Consider the following 23,599-nt stretch of genomic DNA (forward strand, 5'->3'; position numbering starts at 1 on the left):
TTGAAAGACTACAAGAGTCACCTGGAATAGTTCTTTGCTCAAAAACATACAAAGTTTTGGGAAGATGGAATTATGAAGTTACCTGAAAGATGGCAGAAGGTAGTGAAACAACACAGTGAATACATTGTTCAATTAAGTTATTGGTGAAAATGAAAGAAGGGTCTTTTATTTTCACTTAAAAACTGAACAGATGTTTTGGCCAAACTCATATTTTGTTAAAGATCTATTTTTTCTCATAATGCTATATTTTTTTCATATATGACTGGTTAGATAAAAGTTGGTACATTTTCTTTTTTATTCCAATTTTTAAAATTGCTTTTCTGTTACATTTGTCCCATTCCCCCCCCCCCATTGCTTGCCCCAACCCAGCCCATCCCTTCTCCCACAGTCATTCCCCACCTCGTTGTCCATGTCCATGTGTCATTTATACATGTTCTTTGACTAGACCCTTCCTTAGTTAACCCCCTTGGCTCCCTCCCCCCTCCCTCCTGATAACTGTTGTTCTGTTCCTTGTTCAATTTTGTTCATTTGTTTGTGTTGTTCATTAGTCTCCTGTATCAGCTGATATCATATGGTATTTTTCTTTCTTTGCCTGGCTTATTTCGCTAAGCATAATTCTCTCTAGTTCCATCCATGTTGTTACAAATGGTAGGAGTTCTTTCTTTCTGCTAGTATTAAATAGTATTCCATTGTGCAAATGTACCACAGTTTTTTAATCCACTCATCTACAGATGGGCACTTAGGCTGTTTCCAACACTTAGCTATTGTAAACAGTGCTGCAATGAACATAGGGGTGCATAAGTTCTTTTGAATTGGGGTTTCAGGATTCTTCGGGTATAATCCTAGTAGTGGAGTTGCTGGTTCAAAAGGCAGTTCCATTTTTAATCTTTTGAGGTAATTCCATACTGTTCTCCATAGTGGCTGCACCAGTCTGCATTCCCACCAGCAATGCACCAGGGTTCCCGTTTCTCCACATCCTCGCCAGCACTTGTTGTTTGTTGATTTGTTGATGATGGCCATTCTGACTTGTGTGAGGTGGTATCTCACTGTGGTTTTTATTTGCATCTCTCTGATGGCTAGTGATGTTGAGCATTCTTTCATGTGTCTATGGACCCTCTGTGTATCCTCCTTGGAGAAGTGTTTGTTCAGTTCCTTTGCCCATTTTTTAACTGGGCTGTCTGTCTTCTTGGTGTGGAGATGTGTAAGTTCTTTATATGTTCTGGAGATCAATCCCTTGTCTGACGTATCATCGGCAAATAAGTTTTCCCATATGGTTGGTTCCCTTTTCATCTTGCTGATGTTTTCTTTTGCTGAGCAGAATCTCTTTAGTTTGATGAAGTCCCATTTATTTATTCTTTCCTTTATTTCCCTTGCCTTAGGAGATGTATCAGTGAAAATATTGCTATGTAGGATATATGAAATTTTCCTGTGTATGTTTTCCTCTAGGACTTTTATGGTGTCTTGTTTTTATGTTCATGAAGGATAATGCCTGTATTTTCTTTACTTGTGATATCTTTATCTGTTTTTAGTATCTGAATAATAGAATAGATTGGGAAGTTTTATTTCTGAAATTTTGTGAGGGATTGGCCTTGTTTCTTCATTAAATATGTTAAAATTAATCAGTGAAACTATTAAAAAAATTTAAACCAATAATATATTAAATCTTTGATTATATCTTAGTAATAGCTTCACATTAAATTTAGACCGCATTTTCAATTTCTTACCATGATTTATAAAGCACAATGTATTAGGGACTCTCTTGCTTGCATACTATGTTCTAACTGCACAGACATTTTTATGTGCCTTCAATACTGAAGTCTTAGGGCCTTTTCATTTGAAGTTCCTTCCATCGCTGATAGAATTCTTCCCAGGTTACCTACCTTCATTGCCACCCCAATGAGTCTCTACCCTTTTATCCTGTTTTGTTTTTCCCCAGTACTATTTACTATAAAAATATTTATTTATTTATTTGCATATTTAATTTCTGTCTTTTCTCCCTTAAATATAAGCTCTGTAAAGGCCATCCTCATTTATTGCTTCATTCCTTACACCTTGAAGAGTGTCTACTGCTTAGTCAAACCTCAATCGTTATTTGGATCATACATAAATGAAATGAATTATCTCTGAAATTTGGTTGAATTTTGGAAAGATAATTAGATTGTGTCCTATTTCCTGATAACCCTTAATTAATCATCTTAAAAATAGATAAAAATAACTTTGTAAATATGAAGCATTTGAGATCCATTTTTCATTGGTAAACAGCATTTACAGTACTGCAGTTTCAGTGGTGTCAACGCTATGCTTTGTCAAATGGCGAATAAAAAATCATAGAATTCTTTGGAATTTTCAAATTCAATCCCTTCTTTCCATAATGAAACTCATTATACATGTAATTCTCTGTGCTCATTATAAAGATCTCAAGAGATAAATATTATGTTGTGGCCTGTAGTAAACTTTAGTACCTTGAAACTAGGTTTTCTTCCTCATTACTTCACTTGTTTAAATATATCAGCCCCTAATGGAAGATCCAAAACAATTTGCATTTTTTTAATGAAAAGATCCCCCTGAAGCTTTTGGCTGACTTAAAATTTTAAACTTCTAGAAATTTAGATGAAACCACATAATATGAACTTACAATACTTTACTTAGAAATTTAGTTTTTGTTTTCCTATTGAAGCACTGATTGATAAATGTTCCTTTTCTTGTTCTTACATTTCACAGAATTATTGTATTTGTATTAATTTAGTTATCAATCACTTCAGTATCTTTATCAATGCCTCAACCTATTTTTTGAGTAATCTAAAACCACTTTTTATCTAACAGATTTCCAAAGCACATCATTTTACCTCCAAAGTAGTTTACAATAGAGCAATTTTGCAATCAGAATATGATAGTGTCTCAAATTTTATTTCAAGGTAATACTAATTATTTATATAACATTGTAAAAGGCTTTATTTCTGATCATCCTCTTTATATTTGCTAAAATACCATTTTGTATATGTATGTTCTGCATTTGTTTTTGTTACAATTAAAAAGCTTGTTTCCATGACCATAAATTTATTTTAATTTGAGATCCTACTCCACAATGTAATTACTGAATCTGTATTTAATTTTTGTCTCTTCTTACTGTTTTTGCTTGTTTAATCAGTCCCATGAGTTGACCTACTTAAGCATCCCAAGTTAGCCTAGGTTATAGGCTAATAGATTTTCCCCAAACTGCATTTGGTTTCTTAAAATAAATATTAAAAATATCCTTTAATAACAAAGAGTTTGAATAGCCTCAAACACAAGGCAACTTGTTTTTTGTGTGAGATAGTTTTGGGGAAAATTTTTGCTTTTAATTTGGCCAAATAAGGATTTTTAAAGAATTTTTTTTCTTCTAGTTTTTAAACTTCCAGGAACAGAACAATTTTTCTTTCTAGTTAGTGCAGATTTTTCTCTCGTATCTGCTTTTGAAAGTTGTGCATAAATAATTATTTTATTTTATCTGATTAGTTATTTTTCTGCTAACTATCACCACAGGGAAGATTCTTAATTGATGGTGTATTTTTGAAGTGAATTTGGCTACTATGTGTTTGCGAGAGATATAATGTCTGTGAGAATTGATTTATTTAAAAAATTGAATAAGAACAGGTCAGTGACTTATTATTTTACTGAAAGTATATTGTTGACCTGTTACATTTAGTTTTGTATTTTTAGACATGTAACTCAAATTTAATTAAAAAAATTAATAGCTTTATAAATGTAAAATATTGTTAACAAATTAATTAGATAGATAGGTCATATGTAATAACCATAGCAAGTCTGATAACATAGTGGTTAAAAGTATGACTTTGGAGGAAGAATACCTGGGTTTAACTACTAATTCTTTCATTTACTAGCCACGCTATTTTTTTTAAAGTTGCTTAGCCTTTGTGTATCCAATATCCTTATATGTAAAATGAGGGTGATAAAAGAGTACTTCTTAGAATTGTTGTAAGGATTAGGTAAATAATTTGCCAAACATTCAGAAAAGTTTGCTGCATACTAAGCATTATGTAAATGTTCTCTATTATTATAATTAATAACAGTAAAATGACTTAGTCTTAACATCAGCTCATCCAATTGTGATTTATTTTTACCTATCAAAATGTGTTTTTAAACTACTATTAATTAACTATCCTTGGGCAAGATATGCTTTCCTGCTAATCAAAAGTTTATCAATGGCAGATATATTTGACAAAAATCGAGTTAGCTGTAAGTAAGACTAAATATGATAGAAAGGAAGCCAGTGTTTTTGGATCCTGTGGTTACTTTGCATTGTGTTAAGAATCCCTATTCTCTTTCTGTTTAATTCCAAACTCTTTTAAATGGGCATTAGAATTATAATTTATGCAGATAAAGAAACTGAATCTTAAAGAACATTATGAAATTTACCAAAAGTCACATTAGTGGATAGTTTACACTTATCTGTACACGATGGGGACAATCTTATTATGTATAAAGGGGTTTAAATTTATCCGGGATATTGAAGCTAAAGTTTCTGCAAATACTGCTTTTCAAAGTGACAACTGGCTGAGAAGAATGATATAAAATGCTTTTGTTTTTTGCAGATTTACAATTTGCAATGCTGTTTCTTGGCTTTTGAGCTGACACATTATTGCACTTGCCAAGCAACGTCATCTGTAATTGCTACATGTCTGTATGATACAGTATATGAAATTAAAACTTGATAAATAATTTTTATGCATTTTAAAGAAATTTTTAGGACTTTAGCTTTTCAAGGAAAAGTATGTGAAATTAAACCTTCAATTGTTTTCTCGCGTTATCTAAGCAAGTTGTCTAATGGTCCATTTATCAGTTATGGAATACTGCACAATAATTCTTAGGTGCTTGCCCAAACTTTCTTTATCTCACTAATGTTTGTTAGTTAAGAGTGGTGCTTCTCAGACCTGAAGGTGTAGATGAGTCAGCTGGGGGTCTTACTCAAATACAGATTCTGGGTCAGTGGGTTTGTGGTGGGCCTGAGGTTCTGTGTTTCTGATGAGCTCCCAGATTTTGCTGCTTTTGCTTATCTCTGACTACATTCTGAGTATCAGAGGCCTAGATCATAAAGGAACCTCCCAGATGATAGTATTTGCACACTATGACCATTGCCTGAGATCTGTATTGATTATTTGCTATCTTCTGTATTTGACTTTGTGTGCTGAGTATAATGCACAATGAACTGATTGTCCTTATTGCCTGTGAGAGATTCAAAACTATACTAATGGTAGTAGATTTGAACCTGTGCACACTAGTGTATGTTCTTTAGAGTGCCTTGTCCTCGAGGTCTCAAGGAATTCATTGTGGGAGCTGTTGTGAAATCTTTCTTTTGACCTAACTAAGGCAGCCGTCCGTCTCGAGAGACGATGGTGTAGCTTCTTAAGAGTCTATCTGCACCACTGAGAATGGCTGTGCAGTCCGACTCGGGAGTGACACGGTATCTGTCTCCTCCCGTGTTGAGTCGACATCTTGCGATGACGCTGGAGTGTCCTCTCCAGTGAAGCTGAAGCTACAGAGCCTGGGCAGGGTGATATGGAGGGTCTGCTGTTGCCCATGCAGCAGACCCCCCCACTCTTCGCAGCTGAAGGATCCAAGGGAAAGACGGAGTCAATACAGCTTGGCTTCAGGTGCGCCGCAGGAGTTGCCGGTGTTGACTACAACGTCAAACCGCCTTAGGGACTCCGGCTCCGGATTTTCTGTTGGGGTTTACTCCCTTAGCCTTTCCCCTGAAGAGGTATGCCGCAAGGCAGCGGAGGTTTTTTGGAATCAGAGTTTTCCTTCTCTGATGTGCCCTGACTGGAAGATCGAACCAGCGACACTTAGCTCGCAGGCCGATGCTTCTTTTGACCTAGTGTACAGTATTCCCTCATTTATCGTGGGTATTATGTTCTAGACTCCCCCGCAATAGGTGAAAATCCGTGAAATAGGAACCTTACATTTATTTTAGCATTTATAGCTATTTTAAGGCTTTATAAACCCTTGCCACACATTTATAAACCATGCCCAGTCCCTTATTAACCTTTCCCACTGCCTTATTAACCTTTTCCATACTTTTATAAACACTACTTAAGTTCTTAAACATATTGTACACTCTTAAAACTATGTAACTTTAACAACATACATATACAGTACTGCAAAATCCCATGATATAGTGAAAAATCCACGATAAATAATTAAATATAATATTTTTAAAAATCCCACGATACAGTGAGGCCGCAATAAGTGAACTGCGATATAGAGAGGGACTACTGTACAAACATTTTCAATGTTCTAAATGGTTAATTAAACATTTGAAAAAAATCATTTTTGACCTTGGGCTTTAGGAGATCCTTTCCTCCCTCCAACCCAACCAAGTAGATAGACAAATTAGGATATATTGATCTGTTTACATGTAATTAAAGAAGGTCTAGTATTTTGGCAATTTCAAAGATATTTTTAAAAGCCCATTCCAGGATGCTTATTTCCTTCTTTTTTCCCTGCTATTCTATTTTTCTCCTCTGCTCTAAGCCATGCCTCTGCGATGGTCTTCTATAGTAGAGGGAGAGAAAACAAACTGTATGGAAGGAGGGAGGAGATAAAAGGACCAGTGCTTGGGAGAACACTTTTTAATATCAAGCATATTTTTAATTGAAAAATTTATTGATGTACACTAATTGTAGCATTACATGCAGTTGTAAGAAATAATATGTGGAGATCCAACTACACTGTAGAAATAAATGAAGACCTGCCCCCCCCCACCCCAAATGAGAACAAATGGAGGCTATTTATTCCAGGCTTGCTAGAACAAGGGAGTGAGCTACCATCATTTGCATTCAGCAGAGAGTCCAAGGCAGTCAGGTGGAGAAACTTTATAGTAGGAAAAAAAGGAGGACCTCACGTATACTCTGATTGGAGATTGTTGGCCTGAGGAAAACTGGAGGTGGGCAAAATAGAAGTGGGGAATCTTGGGTGATTGGTTTGGAGTGCATACATATTTGACTTTCTCTAGTTGATCCCAAGTTGGAAGGGTGGCAAAAAATAGGAAAACTGGCAGTTACTGGAAGAATCTTGGCCAATCGCTGCAAAGGTTTTCATTGCTGTGACGAAGGCTCCCGAGGTTATGAGTCAAGAGTTCTATTGTTTATATGGTCTGGCCATTACTCACTGGAGTCCCTCAGCACTTTACCAAGTGTCCCCCGTTATTAACATTTTGCCAAACTATAATATAATATTGACAAGATATTGCCACTGCTACGATCTTCTGATCTTGTTCAGATTTCTCCAGTTTTATTTGTACTCCTGTCTTTGCGTATGTGTTTAGTTCTGTCACATGTGTAGGTTCTTGTATCACCATCACGAAGAAGACGCTGAACAGGAGAGTTCCATCACCACAGGTATCTCTTGTGTTGCCTTTTTATAATGACGCCAACCTCTCTTCTGTTTCTAACCTTTTGCAACCATTAACTGAGTTTCCATTTGTAAAATTTTTTTCACTTCAGAAATACTATAAAATATAAATGGAATTAAACAGTATCTTTGCTTTTAAAATCATTTGAATTATTCATGCAATACATGAATAAATGGAGAATTTATTTGTAAAACATTAAAATAGTAAAAATAAAGTTAAAGATCCTTTAACTAAAAACACTACCAATCTTATTCTTCTCCCTTGAAATAACTAAATACTTATTTGGTCATTCCTTACTGAAATCTATTGTATATGTAATTGGATTCTATGTTATATATACATGGATTTATATATTATACATATCACAATGTTGCTATTATGTCAGTAGACATCCTTGTACATGCCTCCTTGCCTGCATCTATCTATTTTTCTCTATGTTTGATACCTAAAAGTGGAATTTTGGGGTAATTGGAAATGTACAGTTTAAGTTTAAATATATATATTGCCAAATTTTCCTTCAAATCGGCTGTACCATTTATATGCCTATAATTAGTGCCCCCAAAATGACCATTCTCTTACATTGTCCAATATCTAATTGACTTAGATGTTAAATTTTTTTGATCTATCTTATAAGTGAAAATTGCTATCTTGTTTTAATTGATATTTCCTTGGTTATTAATGAGGGTATCTTTTAAAACTGTTTATTGTAATTATTTGCAGTATTAATGATTCCTGTTTTCTGGTGTTTTCTTCATGTTCTCATTCTATTTTTGTATTGATTAGTTGTCTTGTTTTCCTTCTTGATTTAGAAAAGTTTTTAAAAACAATATATTCTGAATACTACCAATTGAAAAAAACAATTTATTCTGGATACATGTTTGTGCCCACACACATTATAGCTAATCTTTTAGAAATACATATGTTAACTTATGTCATTTTGATATCTTAAATTTTGGTGTTCAGTTTATCACTCTTCCATCTCTTGTATCTTTTTAAAAGGTCTTCCTTTCTCTTATTTTTAAACCTTTCATTTTTTTCAAAGTTCTAGGATATTTTATGTTTCAGAGGCTTTTGGGTAGATTTCCCCATGTACATGTTCAGGCCTCCTATGATTCCAATCTTGGCTAAGATGTCTCTTTGACTTTTTCAGCTCAAGTGCCTTGTTTTGGTTTTGACCGGTTCTTAACGGTTGCCAAAAAATAGCACATTACCTTATATTCTGTGCCGGTCTCATTTCTTTATGATTCATATGGACAACTCTACCTTTAGAAGAACCTGATAACACTGAGTGTACATACAATTCCAAAGACAGACTTCTAAAGATATTGGATATGTGCATACTAAATTCCAGAGGAGAGTAACTTCTAAACATTCAGATAGATTTTAATTCCGAGACAGATCAATAAAGCTAAATTTGATGATTCAAAGTATAGCTGATTTTGAGCTATACCCTTAAAACTAACTTGCTATCTATTTTCTGTAGAAATGAAAGGTTGCATGAATTTTACAGTAAATGTTACTTAAATAAAAATTTGCCCTATGTTTCTTGGCCAAATATCTGGGGTCAGCTGGAAAACCTTTGGGAGCTTAGAGCTTTGGCAGATCTCCAGAATTTTGTAGTTTTAATGTTTTAGTTTCCTAATAAAAGTTTAAATTTATTTAAATTCTCAAATAGGTTATGTCCTTTGAAAAGATAGATAATGGCAAAAAGAATATAATAACCTTGATATTTTTAAATATTGATTTTGGAAACATTTTACACTAAAATTATTCAATATAACAATTAGTTGATCTACTTTTTCTTCCCATTGTATTTATAAATCTTATGGAAGTATTTTAAAGCATAATAGGTTGCCAGTAGGATTTTAAGTAGTAAAAATAAAGAATAGATGATATTATAATAATTTTGGGGTAAAATTTATTCCTATTCTATTTCTATATTTCATAAGTGTTCATGTATGCCTTTGTAATTAAAGTAACCCTTATGCCTTTTAACTAGATTTGTTTACTGAATTCAGATTCAAATTTAACTGGATGTTGACACAATTTCACTGAGACATCACAAATTTGTTATTTTTACACTCAAATTTTTCTTCTTCTGAATTCACTAATCCAGTCAGTAGTGTCACTGTCCATTTATTCATTCAAATAAGAAAACTTTTAGTTATATCCCTCAGCTCTCATATCCAATCAGCTGTCAACTTCCTTTGATTCTGCCTTCTAATTTCCAAAATTATCTTTTATTCACCTGCTCTGTTCCTACTGCTAAAGCTCTCAAACTAACTTCCTACCTTATATTCTCATCCACCCTCACCCATCTCATTTGTATTCCATTTCATTTTAATCAAGATTTTCCCCTAAAGCAGATCCTGAGGCCAAGGCTCTTATGCAGGTAGTTTATTTTAGGAAGTGATCCTAAGGAACAGGAGCGAGCCTCAGAGAAGAGCAAACAAACAAGAAGGGAATGACAATCTAGGGTTATGTTATTAAGCTAAGTTTCACTGTGAGTTTTTGGGGCTCCAACCTGTAGAGCATCCCGCAGAGCCCTGTAGAACATACCTCAGAATTATGCATCCAAAGGATGAAAGAGGGGAACATTTATCTACTAGCTTCCACCCCCAGCCCTCAAGAGTGGCTCAGTAGGTGTTAACTTGTGAATTTCCAGGTTTACTTAAACAGATGCCAACATGAGGTCACAGCAGAGGAGTTTAATTGAATAAAACAAGGGAACAGGGCTGGCTTAATGGGAGTATGATCTGTTAGTGATCTTTGCAGCCACACTTTGACACTCTTAATGCTTGGTGGGGCCTCGTAGGAAATGAAAATGTGGGACCTCATTTTAAATATGACACCAAGCCAGTTCTGCTTGAGACACACAGTGACCCTGACATGAGGCTCTGCCAAGGCTCTGCCAAATCACACCAAAAGGCACCTGGATACCACAGTGAAAAATGGAGTAAAAAGGTTAGTCAAAAGGATGTGAAATGAGGCCCATGAAGTATCCAATACATATTGCATATTAGATATATATAAATTGTGAAGAGAAAGGTAAAAAGTTTAGTAAGATTTTGTTCATGTTAATATGCATAAACCATGTGTTTAAATACATACACGGAGAACAAGTATAAATGTTTCTATGGGCATAGACATATAAATAAAAATTGGAATGATTTAAGCATATGGATATGAGTTATTATTTTTGTTATTGCTGATATCTATATATGTATGCATTTCTACTCATGAATATATTAAGCAATGATGATCTACAGACAACCTGCAGAGAAATGTACAAAAACTTATTCTTCCAAATGTATCCAATCCAGGCTATGTAAGCCTGAGGCCTTTTTGCTTAGAGCAGACCCTTAGGGCAGCTCTGCAGGTTCTGATTTGGGTCTGGTGACCACAGTGTGCTGGTCACACATTTATATGAGAAGGAGGTCACTTTGACTCAAATTGGCTCATCCTTAACATCATCTGTGGAGAGAGCTCACCAATGTGGGGAAGCACATTCAGACAGGCATACTGGGAAGAACACCACTTCTGTCTGCCTTTTTGCTTCTCTAGTGTGGTGACTCTGCTGCTCCAACCTTGCACTTGAGGGAAGAGGGGACCTGCATCAGTGAGAAGTGATTTAAGCTATTTTCTGATAAGTATGTCCTTCCTATAACATCTTCCTTCTGTCTCATGTACCATTATAAGTAATCTAAAGAAAAAAGATGAAAAGAGATCTCTGATGTGGGTGTATAATCTTAAATGCTGTACCCTTCACCCTGTAATGTAACATTTGTACTGGGCAAACACTTGTCTGAATTTAAATATCTGGGAGCTGGGAATATTTTGATTAGTTCTGAAGTAAACTCTTGTTTTTGAGAATCTATAGGCAGAAAGACTAGAAAGTACAAAAAAATGTCATACAGGTTAGGGAGATGTCAATATTCTGTTTTAAGATTGCAAACGTAAGGTAATGCAGAGAGGGCTACTAAGTTCTTCAATCAAAACCATTTAATAAGCTAAATATCTACAGGGACCCATATTTGGTTTTTGCTTCATGAGTTGACAGTATTATTTTAGGAATTTTAGTTGTACTGGAAATCTAGAGACAGTCACGATCAGTTCCTTATCTTCTCCACCCCCCTCTCTTTTTTGAGTGCAGCTGTGAAGAAATGGGAACATGACAAATGAGATTGTTTAGGCCTAAGGAGCAATGGATGCCAACATTTTCTTTCTGGTTAGAAGAGTGAAAGCACTTTTGGTCAAATTATGGAAATAGTTACTATTTAGGTGTTTGTTTTGTGAATGTCTCTAGTTGTTTGCATGTATTCAGGTTACAAGTAAATTGTAAAGAGAAAGGTAAAAAAAATTAGTAAGATTTTGTTCAAGTTAATATATACAAATAATATGTTTAAATACATACCCAGAGGACAGATATAAATGCTTCTATGGGTACAGACATATAAATACAAATGGGAATGTTTCAAATATATGGAAATGAGAGGTTATTATTTTTGTTGTTTTTTATTGTTCCTTTTCCAAAGAGGCCTACAGCTACACTCAGTTGAACACTGGATATATTTTTGTGTCACCATCGTAAATTAACTTATTCTGATAATCTCCGTGAAAACTGATGACAAATTATTTTTGAAAAATGTAGATACATTCATCATCATCAGCTGTGATCAGCTGCAGTGAAGTTGTCTTTGGAAATGAACTGTTCTAAATTAAGACGTTTAAAAGTACAAATAACGAAAACCAAGTGAGCAAAACCCCCAAGCCTTTCAAACTTCGTATGTGAATGTGTCCATTTTTAATGAGGTCAGCTTCAGTTGGGGACTTTCAGAAGAACCCAGTGTACTGCACCAATTAGTGACTATTCTCAGGAGGCCACAGTGACACAGTTCTTCATCCCTCTGCCAGGGGGCGCCGTGCGGTAGTAGGTGCGGTCTTGAGCAAGGCAGGAAATGTCATCTGCTGAACTATGTAATTGTGCTGCTGACCCTGGTAACTGATTATATTCGAAGTGTGAAAATAAACTTATTTTATAAATGGATAAATCATTTCTATAACTCTACTTAAATAGATCTCAATCTTCACTTTTGGTGAGAAGCTTCTGTATTTTTGAATGCATCTTATGCATCTTAAAATGAGTGGATAAAAACTCATAGTTTCCAGAATGCACTAACGTCTTTCATTATAACTGGTGCCTCATGTCTTATAAATACTCTGCTTTGAATATAAATGAAGAAGTATTAAAAATAAAACTCTTTTGTCGCCAACAGAGTGCTTTTTAACTTTGGAATACTCAGACTAGAAGGCATTTGAAGGGAATGGATAGAGAAAATATAGCATTAGTTTAACATGTGTAATTAAAATCTCTCTCTCTCCTTTAAAGAAAAGCCTTATATATTATTTTTTCTCTTTAAGTTTTTTTTTTTTTTTTTTTTTTACCATTTTTTCCTCCAAGGGCAAGTGCAATCATTCCTGAAATGGTCAACTTTCTGGTTCTTTTTTTTTTTTTTCCTTCAGCATGATAAAATTTGATGCTTTCCTTTTTTTTTATTAGAATGACCTGACTTCAAAATTGCTCTCAAATTAATCTTCCAACAGGAAGTTTCCAAGACCAGTGCAGGCAGCATACATCAGATTCAAAATTATTTTATAGTTGGGTTTCTTCTTTTACAATTACAAATGTAAGTTTTCAATTCATGTAAATGTGTAAGACAATTATGTTTTTTTAAAGATGAAACACCTATCAGAAGTACAAACAAATGTTAGTGTTTTGGTTTTTAAGGAGATGGAGTCTAAAGATGTGAGCAATGGTGCAATCTTTATAAAACAGGACAGTTTTTCCAGTTGCCAACCTTCTTCTCTCTTCATGTCAGTCATCCAGGCACTGCAGTGACTAACAAAATATTTTAATTTAGGAAGTTATTTTGATTGTTGATATTTATGAAGGTCTATAGTTTCTAGAGGAAATCTTCAGAGAGGGGCATATTTAGCATAATTATTAAATTTCCCATGGAAAATTTATTAGGTCAATATAAAGAAATCAGAATAGTACGAATCACAGTATGAATTGGTTTCACAGTGTTTATAAGGGGAGATATTTTTGTTGAATATTAATCAATAGGAATATATTTCTTAGAGTAGTTTTATTGAATATCTATACTATGCTGGTAATAAAATCAAACAGAGGTTTGACAAGAGTTGTGGCTTCAAGGAAATTTTAGTTTAATGAATGACAGAAAATTCTAATTCAAAGGAATTCACAGAAATAAAGGAGGCTTTTTGCAGAGTTACTGAAAACAGTATAAATATTTTAGAACAGGAGAGCAGCTAAATAAAATACTGACAAGTCCCTATGATATACCACTTAAAATATTTTTTCAAGAATATATAGTAGTGTAGACAAATGCTTACTATTTATAATTGGGGAAAAGGTAGGATATAAAATAGTGTATAATCTATATCTTCATAACATATATGTGATGAACCTAATTTATATGAAATAACTTAAAATATATACAATATTATAGAGATTTTTCACCAATATATTGAGAACAATTATTTCTGGATAGTAGGATTATAAATGATATTTTTTCTTTCTGTACTCTGAAAAGTTTCTTCACCAGATGTATTATTTTTACAATATAAAAATTTTTATTTTATTTTAAAACAGAAACACACATAAAGATCATATAATAGTATTAATTTATTTTAAAAATATTTACACAAACATTTTATTTTTTCAGATAAATAGAAATTCACAAACATTTTATTGTCAATATAATTTAGGAAAGTACTAAAAACTTTCTCCCTAGTTCTAGAAAAAAGTTTAATTCTGTCTTTTTCTTAAGCACTGATTCCTAATATATAGGTGACAGAGAGATGATAGGTGGCATGAATAAAGTGGCTATACAATCCCATTAAACAATTGTCTCTCGGCTCAGTTCTGTGACTAATTGGTATCATTGATTGAGTGCTTACTGTGTGCCAGGCATGATGATAATTGCACTTTAAATACTTCATATTTTGATTCCTATAACAAACTTACATGCTCACCATTATTTTTTCCATTTTAAGGAGAAGTACCTGAGGCTCAGGAAGCTAATGGTTTACCCAGGGTCACAGGATTAGTTGACTGCAGAGGTAGGATCTGAAACTAGGTCTTTTAGACTTAATATCGATTTTCTTCTAATTGTAAATTTATCAGTTGTTTGACCATATAGAGAAATTACCTTCTAAGGTTTAATAATTTTCCCATATTTAAAATGAAAAGCTTTGACCAGGTTTGAGGGAGCTCAAAGTCTTCCTGATAAAAAATTACTTTTAATATTTTCTGTAATCTGTGTTCATATTTGGGACCAAACAAGATAAGGTTTAAGTTGCTGAAGGTATAAACAGCTTGGAAATTAAAGAGATATACTTTTTAAATTGCTGGTAGGTGAAAATTGACTGTGTCTGGAATTTCTGGGTCCTCCAAGGAACTGGAAAACAATAGTAATTGTTATTCTAAATGTAAATTTGCTGGCCAAAATATATGCTAATTAGCCTTATAATTTAAAAGAATTATGTGTAAGGTCAGTTTTAAACAGAGTCTATAAATAGGATAAAACCGAAGTGCAAGGGTATGTTACTATTTGGTGAGGGCAGAATTACTTATTTGTTAGAAAAATACCAATAACATTTAAAGGAAACAATTGTCAGGTTAGAAAACAATTCATCATAGTGAACTAAAGTAATGCAATGAAAGGAGAAATAATAGAATTCCATGATGGGAGCATGGACTCTATTTGAAAGTATTTTGCTGAGAGCACTCTGATACCAGGAACAGATGAAGTGAGTGACCTCATGGGGCTTTTCTAATTTCTGTGATTCCATAACAGAGCACTCTGATGGTACCTTGCTTATGACACTTCTGCATTTACATTTTACCACATAATGAACTGCTGAATGATTTTGGTCGAAATAGTTTCCCTATTATTGCACAAGTCATCTCATTATTGAATGGAACAACCCCTATGTGCTCCACAAAGCTTAAAACCGGAACTTCACTGCAATGATTTTCTAAGTTCATTTCATAATCAGTGGTGCAATATTTCATATTCATATCCATAAATATGAAAGGTCTTGGTGACTCTACATGTGACCATTATTACATGTCACTGAAATTATGCAATTTAGTTTTGTAAAGTACAAAAAATGACCAGAATGATATAGAAACCATGGAGAGCAGATTTCCTTTTTATTAGCACTGCCCCCAGCCCTGCTTCTCATACGGCACCCAATTTAGGGCAAAGACAAAACAAAAGTGTATCTTGAATATGCATCACAGGTTCCAAAAATAAAAAGAAATTGGATTTGGATAGCACTTACTCAATAGACAGATATGATACATGGTAAGAAGGTGCTCTGTCTGCCCTGTGATAGATTAAACTACTTTGTTGGAAAATTACTGTGAGCCAGTCACCACCACCACCGTGGCTAAATCTTTAATAAAATTCTCTTCCATATTCAGGAGTGAGGTATGAAGTACACAATAAGCAGAGTGAAGTAGAGTGCCATTTATCAAACACTGGCCAGGTCTGTAATCTTCTGCTTTATCCTTTCTTTGTACTTTATTTGTCTTTATTGTTGCAAGGAGGGATATTTACCCAGAGCAGTAGGCATGAAGCCCTGATAAACCTCCTCTTTCTCTTCTTTCCCTCTTTCTTATTCCTTCTTGTCAGCCTTGTCAGTATAATTTGTTTTCTTCTAGGTGGTCCTTTGCTTGTTTCGTGTTTTTTTCTCTTTTTATTTTCTCTGCCTTCCTTGCAATGTGCATCCACCAAAAGCTACACCAAAGGTACAGAAAAGTGCCATGGGGATGTTAACAGCTATCATGAAAGACTGGCCATTATGCATTTGATAATGCATTTGGGAAGGCTGCAGTCTTAAAATGTTGTAGACAGCCCCTGGGTGGCAGTGCACAGCCAGTCCTGATACCAAAAAAGCATTTTCAGACTAGGGATTTTATGTGTGTGTGTGTGTGTGTGTGCGCGCGCATGATATAGAAGATACATGTGTGGCATGTGCATACACACATGTACATGACATGCATGTATGAAACATGTAGTACACACCATAGGTATATACGCACACCTGTATGTACACGTAACACGTGTATGTTATATAATATATGTACACACATATATGTGTGTATATACATAGATATGACACATGGTAAACGGTGTACTATGTATGCACGACATGTTTATTTTTCTACCCCAAAACTAAAAAACTTAAATGTAACTCTCCCTTTGAAATATAGAAACTCTCAATCTAATTTATTCCATGTTTTTAAAGTAGTGATAATACTGGTAAAGATAACTTGCATCTTTTTAAAATACTTATGCTAAAAAGGTTCTGGATACACCAGCCATGTGATGATATCTGAATTATCTTTAGAATCATGCAGATATTTGGACAGAAGCAGTGGAATGGTTCAGAAGACAGTGAGAGTATGGCTCGAGATGTTTTGTGCCCCTCAATCTGCACACTGCCAGTCTATGTGGCAGCCTTGGGGTAAATTATTTTTAGTACCATTATAACCCTTTCTTATTGTTTGAATAGCAGTTTTATGACAAAACATTTATATTCAGACTGCCTTTGTACTTGACTGAAAAAGAGCAATCATGGAGAGTGATAAGGCAACAATGGTAATGATAACTGCATTTATAAAGACGTACAGAATTTAAACGGGTGTGCTAAAATAGACTGACAGTAGTTCTCTACCTGAACCTGGAGAAGAGGTGGGCATGGTCATGGCAGAGATGTCTTTGCTATTTGGGAGCGGATGGCTGTGTGTATGTAAGTGTGTGTGTGTGTGTTCCTTGATCATTTCTTCCTTTAGTTAAATGTACTTATACAGATATAGGGGTGGCAGTAGAAATATTCTATATTCAAATCAATTGTTAAAATTCTGTCAGATTATGATAAGTACAACTGTATTTCTGAATAAACTTTCAACTCAAGTATTAGTTCTTAGAAGAATTGTGATTATTTGCTCTTATCTAGCATTGGTCTATTTCTCTATCTCCTGAGAAACTACTTCTCATGAACAATTGATAATTTACTGTGGGAAAGAGAAGATGAAGATGAGGAGGAGGAATCCTGTATCTCAAAACATAATTCGTTAGCAAGAGGTCATTCTGTTACTTGATACCAATGTTTCCCATATACGTTTACAGTTTTGTCAAATTTTCTTGTTCTTAATCTTATGACTATAGTAAAAACTAAGTTTCTTCTGATCCAGTTACATTCTTTTGATTTATTTTTAAATATTCTTATAACATTAATATAATGGATGTAACATAAAAAGGGTTGACATTGTATAATTGTCTGTGCTGTGCATAAAACTAAAACTATACAATGTGGGATAAAAATAGTTTCTTCCCCTCACAAGGTATCCCTGAGGTCTCTTAAAATCAGCTAAAAATAGCCGAAGTCTTTATTTTGTCTTCCTTTGCCCCTTCTCTTCTTCAGCGAAGTTAATACTTCTACATGAAGGGAAAAATCAATGTATTTATGTCCCACTTTGATTCAAAAAGAAATTAAAGTGACTTACAAAGATATGTAACATAAATTTACAACTAAATGTGGGAAATGAAGCCCAGGGGAAACCAGAGGAGGGAAGGCAGGACATGAGGTGTAACTATGGAATCAAATGCCCACTGTGAAGCCCTTTGTACTGGCTAGTCATGGCTCTCTAGTAGCAACACAAAGATGGAAACTAATTCCAAGATGCAACTCAAGAGAATAAACTGATTATTTAGAAGACGTGCAAGGAACAGAAGCTTTGGGGAAATTTATCTCCTGGGTCTTCATAGAAAGAAGTTTGTGTAATTTAGGGAAATATGTTCTTTAACTGTAGCTATGGTGAATATACACATTAGTACAATGAAAACTAGTTTTATGTTAGGTAGCATCCTGATAAAACAAGTCAGTGAAAGCAGTCTAAGGTTGTCCATTCATTCAATAGTCATCTGTTGAGTATCTCATATATATCACTTGGCAATGCAATGCATGGAAAATAGTACCGAGCAAGAGATGTAGCCCCTACCCTCATCAAACTTACAATTTTTCCCTGACAGTTGACATTGACGAATTAGATACATGTGTGTGCTGAAAAGTTCTGCAGTTGGCCAGTAGGAGGTCTAGTGGTCTAACCTAATGTAGGGGTTGATGTCACAAAAGCTGAAGAAATACAGGGGCTCCATAAAGTTTAGACAGCTCTGTACAAATGACATCTATAAACCCAGCTTTTAATTTGTGTCAAATAGTGGTGAGTTCAAGATTGAACTCCCTTACAAGAGACCAAAAAGTGCTTTGTTCTATGTTGCTAGTTGAGAGCAAAGCCACATGCCTCAGTGATCACTTGGCCTGTGATGAGAAAAACAATAAAAAATTGTCTTTATTTAACCATATTCTATATAGGAGAACAGAGAAAGAAATATTTATATCTGCATTTTGGCTACTTAATTCTTTCATTATGAGTCTCTTATTTTTGCAAAGTGTGTAGTGTTTTCTTTAAGTTTTAAGAGTATAACTCACATACTAACCTGTGTCTTTAGAATGTTTAAACACAGTTTCTATGAACAGTCACTGTTAACAGCATGTTTCAAAAAAGAAATTGCTTGAAAGAAATATGTAACTACCAGGAAAACACATTTTATGACATCAAGGAAATAGTTTACTTTTTTTATTTGATAGTATAATTAGACTGTAAATGCTCCTGTTGTGTTCTATTTAACTTGTCATTAGTAGCATAGTTGGACTTTACAACATGGAGATACAACATTTCAAGCAATGTATGTTTTTGATTCCGTGTGTTTCTAAGAATGACCTTGTTTGTTTTCCTAGATCTATAATTAGCTCCATATGATTTTTTTTTTTTGGAGGGATAGCTGTTTATGAAAACAGTAAGGAGGAAGGAGTAAGATGTCTAGTAAAAGGAGTATGAATCAAATATTATGACAAAATGATGGGGGAAAAAACCCTAGCAGATTCTGGTTTGATGGCAAAATAGAAAGAATCCCAAGTCATTGGTAACCATTTTTGGATAATCAGGCCACACAACTTATCAGGAAGACAATTGTTCCTTAGCAAGAGTTCTGTTTTTCACCAACATGGGAGAGATCAGGCAACTTCACCCAGAAAAGCAATTCCCAAATCTGACTCTGAATGTTTTGATCAGCAGCCTTCCTTTCCTGCCTCACCAGTACACAGAGGCCCAAGAGGCACATTAATTATCTCCCTATTTTTTACTACATTCTCCTGTCTTCTCAGTTCCAAAGTAATGGAGTACAGAAATTATCTTTATTATTGTTGACTTGAGTTTCGAGAAGTTCAGAAGAATTTTGTGTGATCCCTGCACAGCCTGTATTAGAGGAATGAGAACTTACTTCTTTAAAGTGGGTATGTCTTTAAGAAATGAGGAGAAGAGACAGGCAGTAGTTTCATCTCTTTTCTGAATAATCCAGAAATCTCATGACCTTTAGAATATCCCCAGGAAAAGAAGTCTTCATACTGCTCATTCTCTCCCCTTGCTCCTCTCCCTTACCCTCAACCACCTACAATGTAAAGCTTATGAAAAACAGGGTATGTCCACCACCTTTTTTCCCTATGAAAGAAATATAAGCTACAGAAATGTTAACATTCTTTTTTACAGACTGATTCTGAGAGATATAATTAATTTGGCTCTGCCTGACCACTGAGAAACCAACAAACAAAATTTTTCCCTTGGGCTATTCTACTTAATGTTTACTGTCAAACTGTGTCTTTCTTGGGGCTTAAAAACAGTGGTAAGAAGTGCATTGAATTTTGTTTTTTTGGAAATGCATTTAGACTAACTAAAGATGAACATGCAGAATATTAAGCAAAAACCTAAAGCTCCTCCTATTGCTGCCTAACATATGTTAGATGGAGCTACTATTAATCTTCATTTTTAAAGCATTTTGATTCCTTTTATTATGCAAAAACCTTCATTTTAGAAAAATTTAGCTTTCTGACTTCATGCTTGTGACATGAACACTTTCATGACAATTTTGTGCTCCTCAATATGAAAAGCATGTTTGATCCTGACATGGACACATTTAGCAAACAGGGACCCACCGTAGGTCCTGCTGACATTTTTTGTTTTCTAATTTTAGACAATGTTGTAAGAAATTTAGGTCTCACAGTAGGAACTCCTTGAAGATTGCCTGGGCACACACAATATACACATTTCAGTGCTTTCCCAACCTTCTTGCTATAAAGGCAGACAATTTTATTACCAGGGATTCAGGAATGGCAAGTTTTGTTAGAGACTGCATTGCGGGACAGCTTATGGTTGTATGTCAAACGCTGGACCACTTTGAATGAATTCTTTATGGCCTTTGGTTTCTTAGCTTATATGAAACTATTGTATACAATGAGCAAATGGACTCTACAGCTACCTAAATCTTATATCAATTCTTAAAAATGAAAGATAGCTCTACTCTATAGCATAATATGGTTTCTTTGAACATTAGGGATTCTGGTATAAACTCAGGCATAATTAGTTATACTGTAGAACTAAATAGATTTTATTCTAGGTGGCAGGTTCCTTTCAGGCACATAATGACAGAAAAATAGATTTGTTCCTTCAAATCCTTTTATTTCCTCTTTAGCTTCCTTGCAAAAGCTTTTTTTGCTCAATAGAATGCATTCTTGCCATAGACTCCATTAGGAAGACTTAAGTGTTAACCATGTTAGGCCACTGAGAAATGATAAACGTTAAGTTAGGTATAAGAAAAGAGAAAAAATCAAATGAGAAATAAAAAGAAAGAAAAAAGAACTATTAAAGTGGTAAAGAGGCAAAGAAAAAAAAGGAGAAATTGTTTCCAATCTTAATTAAAAAGCAAAAGTCTCAATATAGCATTGCATTTCCAAAAAAATAAGTTTATCCATAAACATACATTTCAATTTTTGAGAAAGGAGAAGATATTAGAAACTTTTAAAGATTTGTCTGTCATATAGAAATGTCACCCTACAAAATGAGATTTAGTAACTTTTTATTCAAAATAAGATGTTGATAGAATAAGAAATTATTGGAAACAGCATCACTCTAAGGAGGAAAAGCTGTTGTTTTTTGGACAAGCAGTAGCTGTTCTAGTTAGACATCCTTTCCTTTCCTAAAATATTATGATTGTGATGATGTAGTAGAAAATTGTATGGATAAGAATTGAAGAGTGCAGAAATTCTTAGGGTAAAAATCTCCTCCCCTACTTTTATTTTTTTAAAGATGCTAGAAGTTTTATTTTGTGGCCATAGAGACAGTTCTTAAATGTCAGCTCAGCTGCTAAATAACAGTATTTTAAGCTAGTAAAGCAACTTCCATAATGGGACATGGAATTACCAAGTAGCAGGTAAGCACTGATATTACATACATACATCAATCTTTTTGCTCCTGTCTTGCCTATGTTAATATGACATCTGCATGCTTCTTTTGTGTACTACTTTCCGTGTATACGATGTCAGCACCCACGAGGTGGAACTGTGATAGGTAACATGGCAGCATGCTATTTGATCTCCAAGAGTCTCCCATGTTTCTATAAATGCTACATTAACATTTTTAATACCAATAGTTTTGTTAGCTTAATTTGTCCACTATACTTAGTTCCCTAGCAACACCAATTCAGGTTAACTGCCTTGAGGGTGTGATAATGAGTGTACTCCATTGGGACTCTCAAAAAGTCTCACCATTCCACAAATATTTTACATAGTAAACTCTTCACTTTTCTCCTAAGTATGATGTTTAGGTAGAGGTACTAATGGTTATGAGAAGATTGGTAAAAGTTTAGTAATACACACTCACTGATATTTAATCCAAATAGAACTTTAATCAAAATATCTTAAGAAGTAGCAGTGTTTTTTTTTTTTTTTTTTTAAAGTCACTACACTTTGGGATTGTGTGTTATACAGAAATAAATAGCTAAAATGGTAAAAACAAAACAAGACAAAACATGGCCTTTAAGTTAATAAATGTAATAGACATATTTTCATCCTTATTTACTTGACCTGTCAGCAGCTGTTTTTGTTTGTTTGTTTCTTCTTCCTCTCTTCTCTTTGGCAAACCTCAGTTTGTTATCTATATCAGTGGGCCTGTTTCTGTTTCGTTTTGTTTTGTTTTAGATTTCACATGTAACTGAAATCGTGCAGTATTTGTCTTTCTTTTGCTGACTTATTTCACTTAGCATAATAGCCTCTAGGTCCATTCATGTGGTCACAAATGGTAAGATTTTATTCTGTTTTATTGCTGAGTAATACAGTATTTTGTTGTATATATAAACTACATCTTCTTTATACACTCATCTATTGAGGGACATCTAGGTTGCTTCCATATCATGGCTATTGTAAATAATACTTAAATGAACATAGGGGTGCATATATCTTTTTATTTTATTTATTTTATTATTTTATCTATCTTTTTTTTAGAGATAGGGGAAGAGAGGGAGAAAGAGAGGAGAGAAACATTGATGTGAGATAAAAACATTGATTGGTTGCATCTTGTACATGCCCCAACCAAGGACTGAACCCATAACCCAAGCATGTGCGCTAATCAGGAATCAAACGGGGTACATTTCACTTTGTGGGACAACACCCAACCAACTGAGCCACACAGGTCAGGGCTGCATAAATCTTTTTGAATTCATGTTTTTGTTTTCTCAGATAAATACCTAGAAGTGGAATTGCTGGAGTCATATGGCAGTTGTGTTTTTAATTTTTTTGAGGAATTATAATGTTCTTCACAGTGGTTGTTCCAATTTTCGGTCCTACCAACAGTGTATGAGGGTTCCCTTTTCACTGACAGTTGTTATTTGTTGATTTTTTTGTTGATAGCAATAATGACAGGTGTGGTGATATCTCATTGTTCTTTTTAATTTACATTTCCCTGATTGGTAATGTTGAGCAACTTTTTATGTATCTGTTGACCATATGTATGTCTTCTTTTGAGAAATATCTGTGCAGGCCCTCTGCCCATTTTTTAATTGAATTTTTTAAATATTAAATTGTTTTAGTTCCTTATATTTTTTGGATATTAACCTTTCATTGTATGCATTGTTTGCTAATATCTTCTTCCACTCAATAGGTTGTCTTTTCTTTTTGTTGATAGTTTAATTTGCTGGGCAA

General features: G+C 34.2%; 1 long non-coding RNA gene and 1 pseudogene across 1 annotated transcript in view; one reads left to right on the forward strand and one right to left on the reverse strand.

The window, feature by feature from the left end:
• The window catches only part of LOC150007506 (uncharacterized), a 231,965-nt gene that overhangs the window by 13,904 nt on the left and 194,462 nt on the right, over positions 1-23,599 (forward strand). The gene's annotated exons all lie outside the window — the stretch shown is intronic.
• The window catches only part of LOC150007507 (large ribosomal subunit protein eL34 pseudogene), a 66,857-nt pseudogene continuing 63,693 nt past the window's right edge, over positions 20,436-23,599 (reverse strand).

This window comes from Furipterus horrens, unplaced genomic scaffold (assembly GCF_987537825.1).
Source record: "Furipterus horrens unplaced genomic scaffold, mFurHor1.1.pri manual_scaffold_6, whole genome shotgun sequence".
In the NCBI taxonomy this organism is placed as follows: domain Eukaryota; kingdom Metazoa; phylum Chordata; class Mammalia; order Chiroptera; family Furipteridae; genus Furipterus; species Furipterus horrens.